The sequence below is a fragment of the Cynoglossus semilaevis genome, chromosome 14 (assembly GCF_000523025.1).
Source record: "Cynoglossus semilaevis isolate Cse_v1.0 chromosome 14, Cse_v1.0, whole genome shotgun sequence".
In the NCBI taxonomy this organism is placed as follows: domain Eukaryota; kingdom Metazoa; phylum Chordata; class Actinopteri; order Pleuronectiformes; family Cynoglossidae; genus Cynoglossus; species Cynoglossus semilaevis.
This window is the reverse complement of record NC_024320.1, coordinates 23339207-23355595: the sequence shown is the minus strand read 5'-3', so window position 1 is coordinate 23355595 and position 16389 is coordinate 23339207. Positions and strand designations below refer to the sequence as shown.

Sequence of the window (16389 nt, the reverse complement as noted above, 5' to 3'; positions counted from 1 at the left end):
AACAGATCATGAGAAAAATGCTCACTTGTTAGTCTATTCTCAGGCCTCGCAAGGAATTAGACACAACCTGGCAGGTAGCTCTCCTGATAATTGAAGACACCACACGGTAAACACCTCAAGGCTGTTGTTATTCTGGAATCTTGTTAACAGCTGTGGATGACAGAAATGTGCAAGTGCTGATGTTAAGGGCATTCTGCAGAACAAATGTTGTGACAAGACGCCCCGAAAAATGACACCAAAAACCAATTTTGGGTGAAAAATGTTGTAACATGGCTCACGGCGAAGAGGAACAAAAGGCCACAACAGCCGAAACAGTCGTTTGCATGTGGTGAAAACCTGATTTGATTAGACAATTTGTCATGATTGGATATTCAGAGGTTACATTAGTGTTTTATTTATGCTGGCCCCGAGGTGCACAAGCAGAATTACAAATCGGTTAAAGGATTGGAAAATGGTTTGTCAACGAAGCCTTTCTAAATACAGAAGAACACGGAGTAAATCACAGAACCTACAAAAAAAAAAAAACCCACCTGAATGAAAAACCTGGAAATATTTACAGTCAAACTAAATCTAACACAAAGTGCAGCGACTGCTGGTACAATCGCTGCCTGACATTCTTACGTACATAAAATCATTGCGCTGTATCGTTGTGATATTTATGTCTTTTGTCTCAAAGGTCACATTTTAAACCTTGCAGATCAAGGCATGAGATTTCAAACTGAGTTGTGACTTTTTGAAAAATGGTAAGAATTCACGTAAGTTCCGAGGTCACAGACTTTTTATTTAAATTATGACATAATATATAAAAGGAAAAAAAACCTGCATCATCTCAACTCAATCACTCCATTGAGCAAAATATAAAAAACACACAAAAGACCCACACTTCCTCGAATTGAAATACTAGAGCCTGATAACATGTATATTTTTATCTGTACAAACTGCTGTATGAGTTGCTGCCACCTAGTGACTGGAGGCTTGTTATCATTAAAGCATGACAGCAGTGGTACATTAATGTCCAGTGTGCCATGTTCTATTGGAAGNCGTGGTGATTCAGAGTCCAGATATCAACCTGGAACATTCATTTCAGTTGGTTCACATGCCATATGTTCCAATCAGATTTAGTGGTCGATCTGAGGGACCTGACGTGAGCGAGACGGCCGGGGCCTCAGTGGGAACAATAACAGCAGCAGAGATGATGGCGTTTGAAACCTTACTTTTATTGGAAGAAAACTGGGTCTGTGTTTTAAATGAGACTCTCTGCAGTTTAATCCACTGAGAGCTGATTGGTTGGTTTAAGAAATAAACGCATTTTTCAGTGCTCTGCTGCAGGGTGTCGGTACAAATTCATGCGCTGCCCTTGAAAATTTTAACATTTTCTTTTAGCCCTCTACCCATTCTTTACTCTTGTTCAGGGACTGACAAGAAGCATGTGTGTGTTTTTTTCCCATGGAAATGTTTGATTTGAATTAATTAATTAATTTGTTTCCCATGGAAATGTTTGATTTGAATTTTTAAAGTATATGTCAGGTGTAATATAATGATAAAGAAGTATCTTATAGTAATGTGTGTTATTTAAGACATTACAATACATTTAGCAGATGCTTTTATTCAAACCAACTTAAAATTTAAGTCAGTCAATCAAGCTACAATAACCAAACAAAATACAATAATAAATACATAATAGTAATAAATAATAAACAGAAAAATGCAGTTGTAGTCATCACCAAACAAAATACAATAATAAATAAATGATAGTAATAAATAATAAACAGAAAAATACAGTTATAGTAGCTCATAGAGTAAGAAGAACAGTATGTTATAAAAATATGTCATAAGAATATAATTGAGTCCTTTACTCATCCCACAACGGGGAAATCTACAGTGTGAGTCTTTGCAACCAACACAGGCTGCCACAGGAGGCGCTATTAGGGATAAATTGTAGAAGTAATAATATAAGAAAAACAGAAATATTTTTGGATTATCAGTATCTGATGAATCAAACTGGTTGCACATGTGCTTCGTGCACCGAAGTCCAGCTGGGCTAGTTAATAACACAGGACCAGCGTTTTCGCTGCCCTACTTTTAATGCTTGATTGACAGAATGGGGCAATTTATTTACATATTGATGACCGACAGCTTCACCTTTACCACCGCGCTCCATCGCAGGAAGCTGCTGACGGCTTGTTTTGTCTCTGAGGCCTTTCTGAGAAGCAGCGACTAACGCGCTCATCCTCTGTGAACACTAACAAACCAGCGCTGCAGTCTGCTTGATCCAGACAGGCACTGGAGAGATTGATGGCTGAGACTTGAAAGCTGTATTTCAGAAAGTGCCGACTCTCCCTCGACGATATTCTATAAACTGCTTCCTCTTCCTCCCACTCCATCTGTCTCTGTCATGAGGGAGACATGCGTGTGCGCATACAAACACTGACAACACACACACATACACACACACACTACCAGCACCTTATTTCTCCCACTTCTTAGGGATTTCAGAATAGAGGAACACTGTGTTGACATATTCACATGCTGCCATTTGTCAGTTTTAGCACGGGTGGGGTCACACAGGCAAGAATACTCTATCCTTGTTTTTATCTGTTGGAGTGGGGTTGGGGGGGGGGGCTGGGCTACTTTTAACAGAGACTTGTTCTTTTATTAGGGACACGTTCCTCCTGGGCGTTTAGAGGAGTTCTAGGAGCTAAACGGCCAATTAACCTCACCTGGCCCAGGCACATTTTTACAAATTTAAAAGGTTTCCCAATGGCAAAAGGTAATTAATTAATTTGATGGGATACCGTGCTCATTTCATTGTTGGAAGGTCTGAAGTTCATTACTTCTGCTTATTTTGTCTTCTATCAGGTGAAACGTCAGGAAAAAAAAACAAATGACGATTTGTAGGACGAGTCATTAATCTGGGCTGGTCCGGCGAAAGATGGGTTGAAAATATGTCCTTTTGCTGCTGTATGGAACAGTGTCACAAATATTTACGCACGTTAGAATCTTCCATATTCATGTGTTTCATGTGTTTTGCTTTCTCCCAAAATAGAAATACAGTGGAACCTCGAGATACGAGATCTTACGTATTTATTTCTTTTTTCCTTTAGGATGGTACATACTGCGATCATGCATGTATGCTCCATCACTCACGTGGCCATCACACTCATCTTTATTGACTCACCACCATCCTTACCACTCACTCTCTTCGGACTCATCACTATTATAAAGAATAATGCACATAGATAACGCTACGTACAAAAACAATGCTTACAGAAGTCGTGGGCTGCTCCGAGTGCTAGGCCACCTAGCGTTGGTGTCTGTAAGCGTGCTCGTATCTCAAAATACTCGTACTCAAAATACTCGAAATGTTGAGACGCTTGTATCACGAGGTTCCACTGTACATAGAGTTGTACTTGATTATTATTTTTTTCTTTCAACAAATGCCTTAATCTCCAGCTGATTCACGTGAGAATTTCGGATGATTACATGTTTGTCTGTTTGTCTCCTCAGCCCTCAACCTCTCCAAAATCAGTCAATTTCCCCAGTTCCTTCTCACTGCAGTGAAGCCATTCACTTTCAGAGAAAAAAAACAAACAAAAAAACTATACTGTGTTGGAAATTCTGTCTTTTTCTTTTACTGCAGACATTTCTCTGCCAACAGGACATTTACTCCGTACAACCGTAGTCCTTTTACTATACTGTCCATCAACCTTCACTGTACGCTACCATTAGCCCTGCTCTACTTTCATACCTCACCGTTCAATACGTTATCATAGAAAATGTTACTTTGAGCTGCAACGTTGATATTCAGTTTGGCTCAGAAAGCCCGTCTGTTACGTGGTTTAAATAACCACAAACTAAACATATGACACTTAACAGTATTGTTATTCAAAGAAATAAATGTGATTCCAAATCCTTCAGTATACGGTGAGCATCTACAGTCAGTCTTCAGTTCACACTCAGCCAAGCAGAAAATCCACTCTCCTGTTTTTCCCAAAATTAAATTGAAAATTGCTCCGCAATGTTTTCATCAGCCACTTCACACTGTTGCAGTTATTAAAGCCGGTGATGAGACGTACAGTAAATGTCTCTGGGAATTTTTCCGTTACCTCCACAACATAGTTAAGGAGCCAGTCGCCTAGCAACCCCGACCATGTGCATTTGTTTTGGTGTTATGTCTTTAGGTTTTGCTGCATTATTTATTCGCTTCTCTTGGTTTCATTTTAAATGACACAGGAACCAGAACGGCTGCAGCGACCTCATCACCTGCAGATAATTAGACGGGAGTCGAGCGAGTCGGCACGAGAGGAGGACGATTTCTCAGGTACGTGAGCGTCAAGCTGGTTTTTCTTCACTCTAAATAGAACTAAACACAGAAAAGTAAAATGTAACAAATTAGAGTCAGTTCCTCAGCATTTGCTACAGTTGTCTTTCTGTGGCGGTAATTCCTGGTCCCAAACACCTGGTACTAATGCAGGTGATGTTACTGGTACACAGCAGGCATAGGCAAACTTTTTGACTCGTGGGCCACAATTGTCCTAAAATTGAACATGGGGGGAGCGAGTCAGGAGCAGATAGATGGAGTGTTCGTGTGAACTAAGATAAATGACATGTAAAAGTCATGCATAAAGGCTAAAATGCTTTTATCATTTTCTACACCATCTATTGGGGAAATGTGGGTATTGCAGGAAAAAAGTTAGAAGTATAATTATAATATAAATAAATTATGTAATCTGGAAAAGTTTGGCGGGCCGGATTAAAAAGCTAAACGGGCTGCATCCGGGCCCCGGGCCGTAGTTTGCCCATGCCTGTTACATAGTGCAAAGAACCTGATTGGCTGGATTTTGGATTCAAAGTTTGCTCCGATGTGTAACTGTTGCACACTCTGGAGAGGGAAACTGGGAAATGCAACAGAGGCAACAGAAAAGCCTGCTGGCTGCCACCTCATGGGCAAACCACTTCTCCATCTGCCGCCAAAATTGAGCAGGTCTGCTTTGTGACGGTTCCTCGTGAAGCAGCCTGGAATCAGTAGTGCTGCAAATCAAAGGCCGGATGATTAATATGCTGTTTGTGTTGCCGTACACTGTAATATTATGATGTTTGTTATTCCATAGAAAATTGGTATTCTGCCGTTAATTCAGGCCGTTGTCGGCATTTAGGAATTCGATTTGTTTGTGACGGCAGTTTCACGTTCAGTTTTCACTTTACGCTTTATTTCTTCATTTCTTTTTTTTTTCTAACTAATAAACACATATTTCCCTACTTAATAGCAAACCAAATTAATCTGTATATTCCAGGTCATGGCTTAGGAAAATGAGTTCACACTAATTTTGCTAACCTTTAAAAAATTAATACATTCTTTAAACTTTGGTTTTAAGTCTTAAAATTGTCGTTCCCCTCTGGCAAAAGGAGCACTTTATTCGTTCCAGTTTTAAATCCAGAGGTGAAACTGGTGAGATGAACAAACACACCAGACACCACACAAGTTTTTCAGCAACTTTCATTGTGATAATTGAAGGAGCACCAGGTGGAGAATTCTGCTGCTAATTGTCTAATATATTTAGAGCTGGAAAAAACACGACAATTTACATTTACTGTTCAAAACACTGTTTTTTTTTTTTGTGAGAACACAAAAAATGTGAGAACTTTTACTTGTTTCTCTGCTCACAGGTGTTAATACACAACACACTGTATTATTCACTATTGTCATTTAATGGTTTGCACTAAATGTCATTTAGTGCAAACCAACAAACCAGACCTGAAACACTTACTGCAGCTTTTTAATTGGTTTAATTATCAGTGTTTTCTTTTTTTTTTCTGCAGTCACACATTAAAAGCAAAACAAAAAAAATACAACTACACTCTCCAGTTTTTACCCTCCTCTCACCCTCCCATCCCCCAGAAAAGGAACGCAGAACCCACTTTTAGGTGAAATGAGTCAGACACAGCCCATGTAGAGAGAACAACACCTCAAAATTGTCAGACCGCTCATGTCTCCAGCTGAGGAGAAGAAATACTCTGACATCTTCGGAGTGCTCGGGGCTAACAGTGCTAGCTGGGTTGAAGGTTCCGTATTCCCTGTGGTGAAGGATCTATTGTTGGTGCCTCCCAGAAATGGAGGATTGACGCAGTTCATAGTATAAACCGTCTTACTCACATCTGCCAGTGATTGGCCTCACACTTCCTCCTGCCACTCACTGGGGCATGTGGATTAGAACACTAAGGCTGCAGTCACCCCTCCATATTCACCCACTGGCAACCTGGCAGCCCTCGGGGCCACTGCTGATGAACCGCATGGACATCATCATCGGAGCAGCAGGACAGATTGACATGTCACCCTGTAAGATCCCCACCTCCGCCCCCCCCACTGCAGAATTATTGGAGGAAAAACAGATAAAGATCCACACACACATTAGACAGCTATGCAAATATTGGGCCGATAATATTGGTCGGCTGACATTATCAGACATCCCTATGGAAAATACTCACAGCCAGGTTTTCTTCTTGTTGATAGAATTTCAATTGAAACGAAAACAAATCTTTCTGTATTAAATAATGTCTTTAAACACTTTGGCACTGCCGTCACATGACCTTATATCAATAAAAAAAAAGATAAAAAAAATAAAACATTCTACTGAACAGATAGTTATTATTATTATTATTAACTGAGAAGAGACTTTAGCATTTAGTGCTAAGATGTGTCTTCAATTGTTTCGTTAAATTGCTTGTCCCATAATCGAACCTCCTCCAAACTGCTGCCATTGTACATTTACTTATACGAACCAATGATGAGGAAAATGAGACATTAAACTAAAGGAGAAAAACAGAGAATAACCCCTGCAGACAGGTGTGGTGAAAAGCTGCTTCAGAATATCGGGTCGGGGGCATCGGCGCATGATTTTTTTTCCGTACGATTTTTTTTCCGTACGTTTAAACAAGTATTTAAATGAAGTATCTGGACACGTCCCTACTTCCCGCTGTTGTCTGACAGGTAACTTAAGTGTTTTGCGTTGTTACCCAAACTGGATCCCGCAGAAAGGAAATAACGTATCTCTGTCGCAGCTGGTGCACACACCAGTGAAGCAGACCATTAAACGTAAACACCTCCGAAATGGATTGGGAACTGATCCAAGTTTACAAGTACAGATGAGTGTCTGTATGTGACGGGCAATTCACTGCTGCGACTGATGAGTTGATTGAGGAATCCGTGTTAGCCGCTCGAGGACGACGAGGACGGCGAGTGACCTTTCGTCTCCTAACGTGACAACAGTGCAAATGATGAATAGCACAGATTATTTCAACATATTAGTCTTCCCTCTCGTGGCTACCCTCCGTCTGCTGGGTGCTTTGTCTCCCTATGTTTTCCTCTCTGCTTCGCTATGCTCGCCATCTATCTCCACGTTTTTAATCCTTTGCTCTGCTCTTCCTATCTGTGCATCCAACCCTTTCCCAGTCTGTTTTGATCCAATTCTTAACAGCTGTGTGCACTTCTGTAAGTAAGAGTGAATCACCCAGGGGACTCTCATCAAAGGGCTGCCAGGAAGACAAAGAGGCTGGGCAGCCCCCGTGCTAACTGCCAATGTCCTTAAAGGCGACTTGCTGGCAATGCCACCTTTGATCAGTCCACCATGACTGAATTCCCCACAGCAGTGGGACTCTCAGGCAGTGTTGTGTGTCATACTGTCAGACCTAAACTAATGCTGTAGGTTTTCAGCAGCCTAATATCCAAAACACCTTGTGCCCGTCACATTTTTATTTTATTTTATTTATTTTTTTTGTGCTAATGCTCTGGTACCGTCGGGTTTTAGCGTGAAGAGATATAATAGAATAATTCTTTTTTGTATGGAGAAAATGTGAACTAGAACTACCATGAGCTTAAACTAAGTTTGGTTTCATTGATCTAATCTTAGATTTAAAGAAGCATTTAATTTTCACCATGAACCACACACTTGTGTCAGGGAATGCCCAGAGGAGGGAGCCCTCCTATATGCAGAATACTATTATTTGTTTGATACAAATGGCAAGGCCAGACCAGAATATAAGCTACCTGCTGTCAAAGAACAAGGACAAGGGCAGCCTTAAAGAGATGTGCCAGTGCAGTGTCAGTCAAGCTGTGCACCAGCCTCACTGCCATCCCTCCCTTTTCTCTCCTACCCACAACTTCCTTCATGTTGCCCTGCCCCACAGAGGACGAGTGGAGGGTGGGAACGGAGCTCAGTCCCTCCCCTCCATCTGGTGCAACACGCCTCTGTCAAGATGTCACCCTGCACATTGTAATAAAGGATGTCATCAAGGTTACTGCAGGCGGGAATGCTGCCTGCTGCCCATCCATCCATCCATCCATCCTTCCTTCCTTCCTTCCTTCCTTCCTTCCTTCCTCCATCCATCTGTCTTTCTGATCGACCGGTCTTAGTCATCTAATCTAGATGTCAATTAATCAATTGCCACGTAAATTATTTCCTCACTTCATTCTTAGCATGTTTTTCATGAAGAAAACAACCATGTTTTCAGGATACTGTAGGTGCACTGGAAATAACCAGTATTAAAATCAGTTTACGACACAAATCAAATCCCACTTTCTTTGGATTTGTAATAGATTTAGACAATTAATCATGGTCAAAAACAAAATTCCCAATTATAACAACCAAAACTTTTGTATATTTCTGGAACAGAAGGATCAATTATCCTTGTGCAATTATAAAGTAACAGAAAAATAATTATAGTCTCTCTCTCTATGCGTCTCCACAGTGGCAATTCATTTGGCTATTGTGTCCTGAGGTGCTTCAGTGAAACAAAAACTTTCTCACAAAGAGGATTGATAAGTGGATAAACTGTGAATAAAATTATTATTTTGTTAAAAGTCAGTAAAAAAATGTAAAAAGGTAATTGTGGCTCCTAAAGTTCAAAATATCCTCTACCACACAAACTGAAGAGTTTCATTGGTTCTATTGAACCTGTGTGTGTCGTAATGATCTTTAACTAAACATTAGCTTTGACTCACTCTCTCGTCTGGTTTTTGACCCTTTCACTTGATAAATTGTTGTCTCCTTTGGACGGATCCATAATGTGTTATTAATGATGGCATAATTAAAATGGAGAACTGCTAACGTCACCTCAGTTACTCTACTCTGTCTTTGAAATGCTCAGTGCTCAGATACCTAAAGGCTAACCCCGTTATTATCGTCATTGTCGATCGTCGTAAATCATAAACACTGTGTTAGCCTGTTGTACTTATTAGCTGCATCTCTCACTGTATACTAACAGTTTGAATGGACATGAATATGTGATGTTTTGTTGAGGATAATTCCCCCGTCTGTCTGAACCAGATATCATAAGTAGTTAAGCTCTGATTCCAGCGACATTAATTCAAACAGAGGTGACCGCTATCCCCCGTCTGTCTGAACCAGATATCATGAGTAGTTAAGCTCTGATTCCAGTGACATTAATTCAAACAGAGGTGACTGATAATGTGTGAGGTCGTTGGATGAACATCGTAGGAGGAGCGTACTAACCTTGTAGGAAACTGCTGGGGTTAAACTTACCACCTCTTCAAATCAGTGCATGGGAGTGCAGCCAAAGCTGACAGTGATATAATATTCAGCCTGTACTGCAGTTTTCTCTACTTTCTCTTACTTGTTTGGAGCAACAAATATTTAATTTTGCCAACTACTGTGAGTATTCACAATCCAAAAACATGGTGGTGAATAAATGTGTGTTGTGTCTCATCTCGATGTAATTTCTGCTGCGGCCCTTTGACCACACAAATAAGGATAAAGTAGAGAAAGGGAATAAATAATCTGTTTAGCACCAATCTCAGAATGGGGGCAGGGACGCAGCATGGATCTTTCAGTGCAGTATTATAGAGAATGGCTTCAACATTTGGCCACCTGAAATAATATTGCAGCCTTTGGACTGAATGGCACATGTCTTAAATGCTACTGAAATCATTTGTAGCACATGTAGCATTAGCCACACTCTTAGGTGAAGCGTTGCTTGATTTAAAATAGAGGTGTTTTTTATGAAGGTCCATTTGTTGTCAATACACATTCAGAAAGAATTCAAGTGGGGAAGACGGCGTCACGAGTCTAACAATGACAGCATTTGTAAGATGGATCACATCAACTAGGGTAGAGAAAAACTGGGAAAAAATATTGCTTAAATAGAAGAAAGGTACCAAAAACAAATGAACATTTTATATATTTGCAGGGAGTAGAGTCGACAAAATAAATTTGAATCATATCCATTCTATTTCTCAAACGGCAATTATCGTTTAATGAGCTAAAACTGTTACCATTACCTTCGTCTGTTGTCGTGCCTATTGACCTATCAGATTGGTTGTATGGCTCCAGTCCCCAAGCATTTCAGTATTTGTTTGTTTAGTACACACTCAAAGCCTTTCTTGGACTCCATCCAGGCCATCAGTACGATGGTGTCCCTGGTATCGGGATACTTGGGAAGATTGCCTTCTGGACCGTAGCTGGTGTTTACCTTCCATTTTCAGTGTGTTGGGCCACGTGCCATGACAGTAGTGTCCATGTTTTGCAGGAGCAGGTACTGTAATGGGCCACCCACTTGGACGGGATCACTTCTTTTCCCAACGATCTCTAATGATCAGGGCTGTGTGTCCTTGGGTGAGTCACTCTGTCCCATCCATCAGCAGTTAATCCATTTGTGCTGCCAGAGGCTGATGGAGGGCAGTCAGTTTTTGAAGCTATTGGATGTCAACTGTGTGTTAAGGATTGTGGCTAGCTCGCCTTTTGTACATGTTTTTAATTACTTGAATGTCTGGTTGTTTGATTTATTCAGTTCTACCAAACAAAAGCAAAGGATTATGGGATGAACTTTTTTACCCTTGACCATTTTCAGTATTTACGGGGTCCGTTTTCATGTTCTTATTATTGAAATGAACAATGTATTTTAGATGTTAAAGTGGAGAACACTCTTTTTATCACCTGGTCTCCTGTAACTGGTATTGTACCTCTGCATTGAGGCAGCTTTTAGCATTAACCCTTCTACTCTACTAAGGAGTTTGTACATTGTGGATTTAGTATATTATTAGTATATGATCACTGCTGCTGCCGTGTAGATCATGTCATTAGTCACTTCCGTGGTCTTCCTCAGGTGTCGCATCTTCTAATTGGACCCCCTGCTAGGGGACTTGGTCATGCTAAGCAGACCCTTATACAGAGTCCCTAATTGCTTGTCGACTATATAAACACAAATGATACTAATGGAGTCAGTCATACCTTCTTGTTGCTGCCTGGTTCAAAAAGGTCCTCGCAGGTGACCATGACAACCTGATGATTATTGAGCTTTTGAAGCAAGACCTTCTAGGGTGAGAGCAGGAAACTCACATGGAATTGTTGGAATGCTCCATATATATAACTGTGTATGTATATTTTCGCCATGCCTCCCGTTGCAGAGGGCTCTCCGTGTCACACACATCTAATGTTAAATAATGAGGTCCACCAAGACCCTGAGGTCACAAAGGGTTACTGTCAGATTATAACGAGATAGTCATTAGTCAGTCTAAACACTGACGACTGGCAACAGAGTGTGACTTGTTAGTTACCTGATCGTTTTTGTTGACATTTACTTGATGGTTAAATAGTTGTACTTGATAAACACATTATTAAGTACAATTCCAAACATGTAGATACACTCCAGACCAATTCTGTTTTGCTGCTGTTTGGGGACTGTGAAAGGAAACTTGGCTTCCTTCAAAGGAAAAAAGAAAAGATTACCACGGGTCAGAAGGAAATATTAATGGAGGTGGGAGCGCTCCGTGGCTTTTAAATCCCCGGCCTAATGGACTGTATTGACCGCATTAATAAAACAGGATATGTGTTTCTAATGTCCTCTCTGTGGTGCATTAGGGTTCGCCTGGTCTACGGTTCCATTTGTCTGTGAGGACGGCAGCTGTGTTCAAGCAAAGATCTAAATTCAAAACTCATTTGATCCCTGTAAAAACTGCTTCTATAAAAATGAGACGATCGTATCTCCCTGTCCGTCTTTGAAATTATCTCATTGCAAGAGTATTAATGGTTCAGAGCAGACCAAGAAGTGAAAGAATGTGGGAGGAAATCTAACTTAAAGATGCAATAAAGTATTTATTCATGTACGTGTTCTGTATCTGGAATCAAACTTGTAAATTATTGTCATTATTATAAAAAAGCGAACCTTTTCTTTTTAGTTTGACAAAAGTAAATATGTAAAAATGTAGAAATTAAAAACCTCTCCTTCAGATGTACGTTGATATCTGACTCCACCAAGGTTTAAAGCAGGTTAGCAACACTTAGCACCAGTTACTTAAAATAATGGGACTGGATCATCTTACTGTTACTTTACATTAGACAGTGTAGCAATGGAATAGGTGTTGGTAAAAAAAACCATACCAATGCCTAAATATCCCAGAGATACGGGATGGCCATGAAAATGAATGCTCTGTTCTACAGCTCCCGAAAATATATTTCTGTTTCCCATCATAAATAATGTAGCTTCACAGTAATGGAGTCAAGTATTTACTCTCTGTTTGTCTGTGTTTTTGGACTAGAAATGCTGATGTCAAAGTTGGGAATCTGCTGATGGTCTAAAAACACACAAGAATGGAGGACTCCATAGAACACTACCTCAGCAGTCTTGTGCAGAAGTCTTTAAGGTTTTTTTTTTTTTTTGGGATATCTTTTTACAACTTGCCACTCACGATCTAAAACAAAAAGCAGTGGAAAAGAATTCCTTTAATAACTATAAAAGAAATGATTTCTCTGTGGATTTCTGTACATATTAATATTATTATTATAATTATTGTTGAATAATTGAGTTCCTTATTAGTGCCATTGCGGGACAAATAAGGAACACAATTATTCACTATGAAATTTAGTCTAAGTCTTTGCAACCAACACAGCCTGCCACCGGGGGCACCTTTAAGTTATGGTTGCAACTGGCATGCTGCCACAGGAGGCGCTATTAGGATGTGTGGTTCCTCTGGGAAAAACTGAATTTTGTTATTCATGTATCCCTGTCCTGCTGTTGTTGTTCTGTGTTGTTGTTGGGGTTTTTGTTTTTTGTTTTTACTGACTGACCTTTAGTTAGAAGGCCTAACTAAAGCTGCACAGATTTACTAAACAGTGAACTCCTTCTCTGTTGTTGGATAGAAAATCAGGCTGTCACCAAATTGGTTTTGCATCTAATTTTGTTAGCGTCACTGCCCACCAAGTACACACACTGCTGATACTTGCTTATACTACACTTGTCAACATCGTCATACTCATGTGACAAATCAGTCGTGAAACAGGAGGTATGTCAAAAACGCTGGCTGTCGCCGTAAATGTTTGGTTGACATTTTGAGGGCAGCAAACTTTTGTGAAGCGCTGTATGAAAATGAGCCAAAAGACAGAGAAGAAAGAAGTAAATGTTCTCTTCTTTTTTTTTTTTTTTTTTTTTTTTAAACCTATGCAGGTTCAGGATGAGGAAAACTCTCAGCACACGCAGGAGAAAAAGGCAGCACAGATTCTGAGGTAAGAATTTTAAATAATTCAAACTGCTAGCGTTTTAAACAGCTTCCCTGTTGCAGTGCTAGCTGTTTGTCAGTTACCTGCTGTTCATGGGTGAGTGAAATCCCATATGTTTAGCGATCTGAACATTTGGCTCATGCAGTATGTTGAAGCTGTCGTACGCTGTCATTTGCTGTGACTTTTTGGCGTTTAAATGTAAATATGAAGTATCAATAGTAATCGCTGTAGTAATCGCTGGTACATCCATTATCCAATAAGGTTGTTGTGGAGCGTGCTCAGTTGACCAGGTCCAGTTTGCAGATTGCTGATGTGTTGAATCAACATTGACTGTCATTAGGGATGAAAAGTCTTCTTGCAGTGAACTGGTTCTCCATTGGTCCCAGTGTTTCCAATATTGGGTTGTGTCACAAGAAAGACACTATGGCTGCTGATAATGACGAAGTGATTGATTTGGATACGCTGCAGAGCAACTATGCTAACGCCTCTTGTAGCCCCGTGTTGTTGTTAGCGCCTTCTTGTGGAAACCTGCTGTAAGGATAGTATATTAATAATGCCCATCTGCTATTATTACATTTAAAGGTTTGCCACAGGCTCCTCTATCACAGCTTTGTTATTGAAAAACCTGAGATTGCTGGTGTTTGTTTCTGCCCAGTAATTGGGATTTTTATTTATTTTTGTGTTGAACAAATCTGAATGGAAACAAACCCATTTGTTTACCGACTGTTTCATGATGTAGCCCAATGAGACTGAAGAAGAGAATCAATAAGGAATCGCTAATGTAGTAAAATTGATATTGGAATTAACATGGTTACAGAATACACAGAAGACATGCAGGTGCACTTGAACATTTACACTGAAGTCGTTGAAGTCGTAAGAACTCCTCTGTGCTGTGTTTAAGGCTCTGACATTGTTCCTCTGAGACGATGCGTTTTATGGTATTTTTCACATCTATTATTATATTCTCCCTGTGCAGCAGTTCTCCACTGCCATGCGTTCTGTTTCACTCGCACTCCTCCCTGATCCAGTCACCTGCTCATATTATTTTTCTATAAATGCGCCAACCCTCTGCCAGCAGCTGCTTTGTAGTCAAATAGCTCGATTATAGGAGCAAAGCCTCCAATCTGTAAATGTTTTTAATTTTGTTTTTTTGTTATTTTGCTCTATGATAACCTTGATTCCTCTAATTAAACCGTCCGCACCTACACGTGTTTGTAAAGACACAGGAAACATTAGAAAACATTGACACATCTGAAAGGGTGATGTTGCACACATAAGGAAAAAAGTCCTCACCCCTCTCCTCTCCTGGACAATTTAAACTTTATAAACCAGTCAACCACAGTTTCGGTGTGTTCGGTCCCCTTTCACCCTTGAGCAAGCACCGCAGAGATTCATAGCTTTCCTAATTAAATTTTGCGAACCTGGTGGAGCCCTTGGCAGCCATTATCTGCCAACACGATTTTGATTAACTGGACACCCATTCACCATTTGCTAGAGTTACTGTTGGGGGCTAATAAACAGGAGCCCCTAATTAAAAAAAAAAAAAAAAGAATAACGCAGTGTGTGATGTGTCCAAAGTAATCTACGTCTACCTCAGCGATCAGGGGGGAAAAGAGAAATGTCAAAACTCAAGGTTTTGCAAAAAAAAAAACAAAAACAATGTAATGATAAGAGCAAAATAAAACAGTTTTAGTAAATATATTTTCTGTATGTATATATATTTAATATATAAATATATATAAACATACAGTATATGTCTATGGCATAGGTCTATATATCATGTGTATATATACAGTATTTATGTACATGTATATATTTACATATATATTTTATGTACATGTATGTATATAAACATATGTACATATGTTTATATATATAAATATATGTATTTATATATGTGTGTATATATATGTATATATATTAATACGTATCTGTGTGTGTTTGTATATGTGTAGATGTATACAGAAACCCTAATACAGAATGGCAGCCTTCTGTTGTTTTGGTTTAGGTTTGTGCGTTTGTTTATATTTTTATTTTATGTTTGTGTATATTTGGCAGATGCTAGTCTGTTTGTTGATAATGTTTTCAATAAAGAAATATCTGCAACCTCCGTCCTCCCCTCCCCCCAAAAACAACTAGAATTATCTGATATAAAACTTTGTCCTTGGTTCAGAGAGCATTCTGTTCATGTCTTTGCCGACCGTGTTCAACAACAGTTATTTTCCTAAAGGAGTTCCAAACCCATGTTGTTGCGTCCTTCACGGCTTCTCAGGTTCTAATTCAATACTGACTAATGGCTTAAACTCCACGATTGTTCAGTAGCTGTTCCTGCTGTAGACTCAACCCATAGAAAATCACCCTCACTTTAAATGATGAGGTAATGATGTAATTAATTGTTACAGTTGATGTAAATATTGTCTTTTATTTCCATATTAATGTTTCACCAACATTAGGTTTTGAAAAAAATCCGTCCTCTGGTAAATGCTGCTTCAACACACAAACGTAAAGGCCAGCGTTTCCAGCTACACTTCACCTCTCCTCTAACTTTTCTGCAGTGTCTTGCAGCTATTTCCTAACATTTTCTGAATTTCTTTTGGCTTCAGCTCCTCCTCTGAGTATAAACAGGATTAAAGGCTAGAAAATGGATGGTGGGAAATCGAGTTAAATTTGTTGAATTTGACTCCGAGCACCTTCTTGTCCTTTTGGCAGAAAAGGTTTAAGTGAAGATGAAAACTACAGATGTAAGTTTTATTGCGTTTTTAGGTACTGCACAAAATATGCTGAAAAAAGAACGTGGACACTTTTCTCTGTTTCAGCTGTTGACAGATTTGTTTTCTGGTGATTTTGCAGATTGTAAAGTTTGCAGAAGCAAAAGGTGTGA

General features: G+C 39.6%; 1 long non-coding RNA gene across 4 annotated transcripts in view; it reads left to right on the top strand.

The window, feature by feature from the left end:
* Nucleotides 1-16389, top strand: part of LOC103390189 (uncharacterized) — a 110512-nt gene that overhangs the window by 1996 nt on the left and 92127 nt on the right. For 3 of the 4 annotated variants that reach the window (XR_003051804.1, XR_003051803.1, XR_003051805.1), the window contains exons 2-4: nucleotides 4234-4321; nucleotides 12551-12655; nucleotides 13456-13514. This is a non-coding gene — a long non-coding RNA (uncharacterized LOC103390189). The remainder of the gene's footprint in view (nucleotides 1-4233; nucleotides 4322-12550; nucleotides 12656-13455; nucleotides 13515-16389) is intronic. The other variant, XR_522661.3, reaches the window with a different exon arrangement.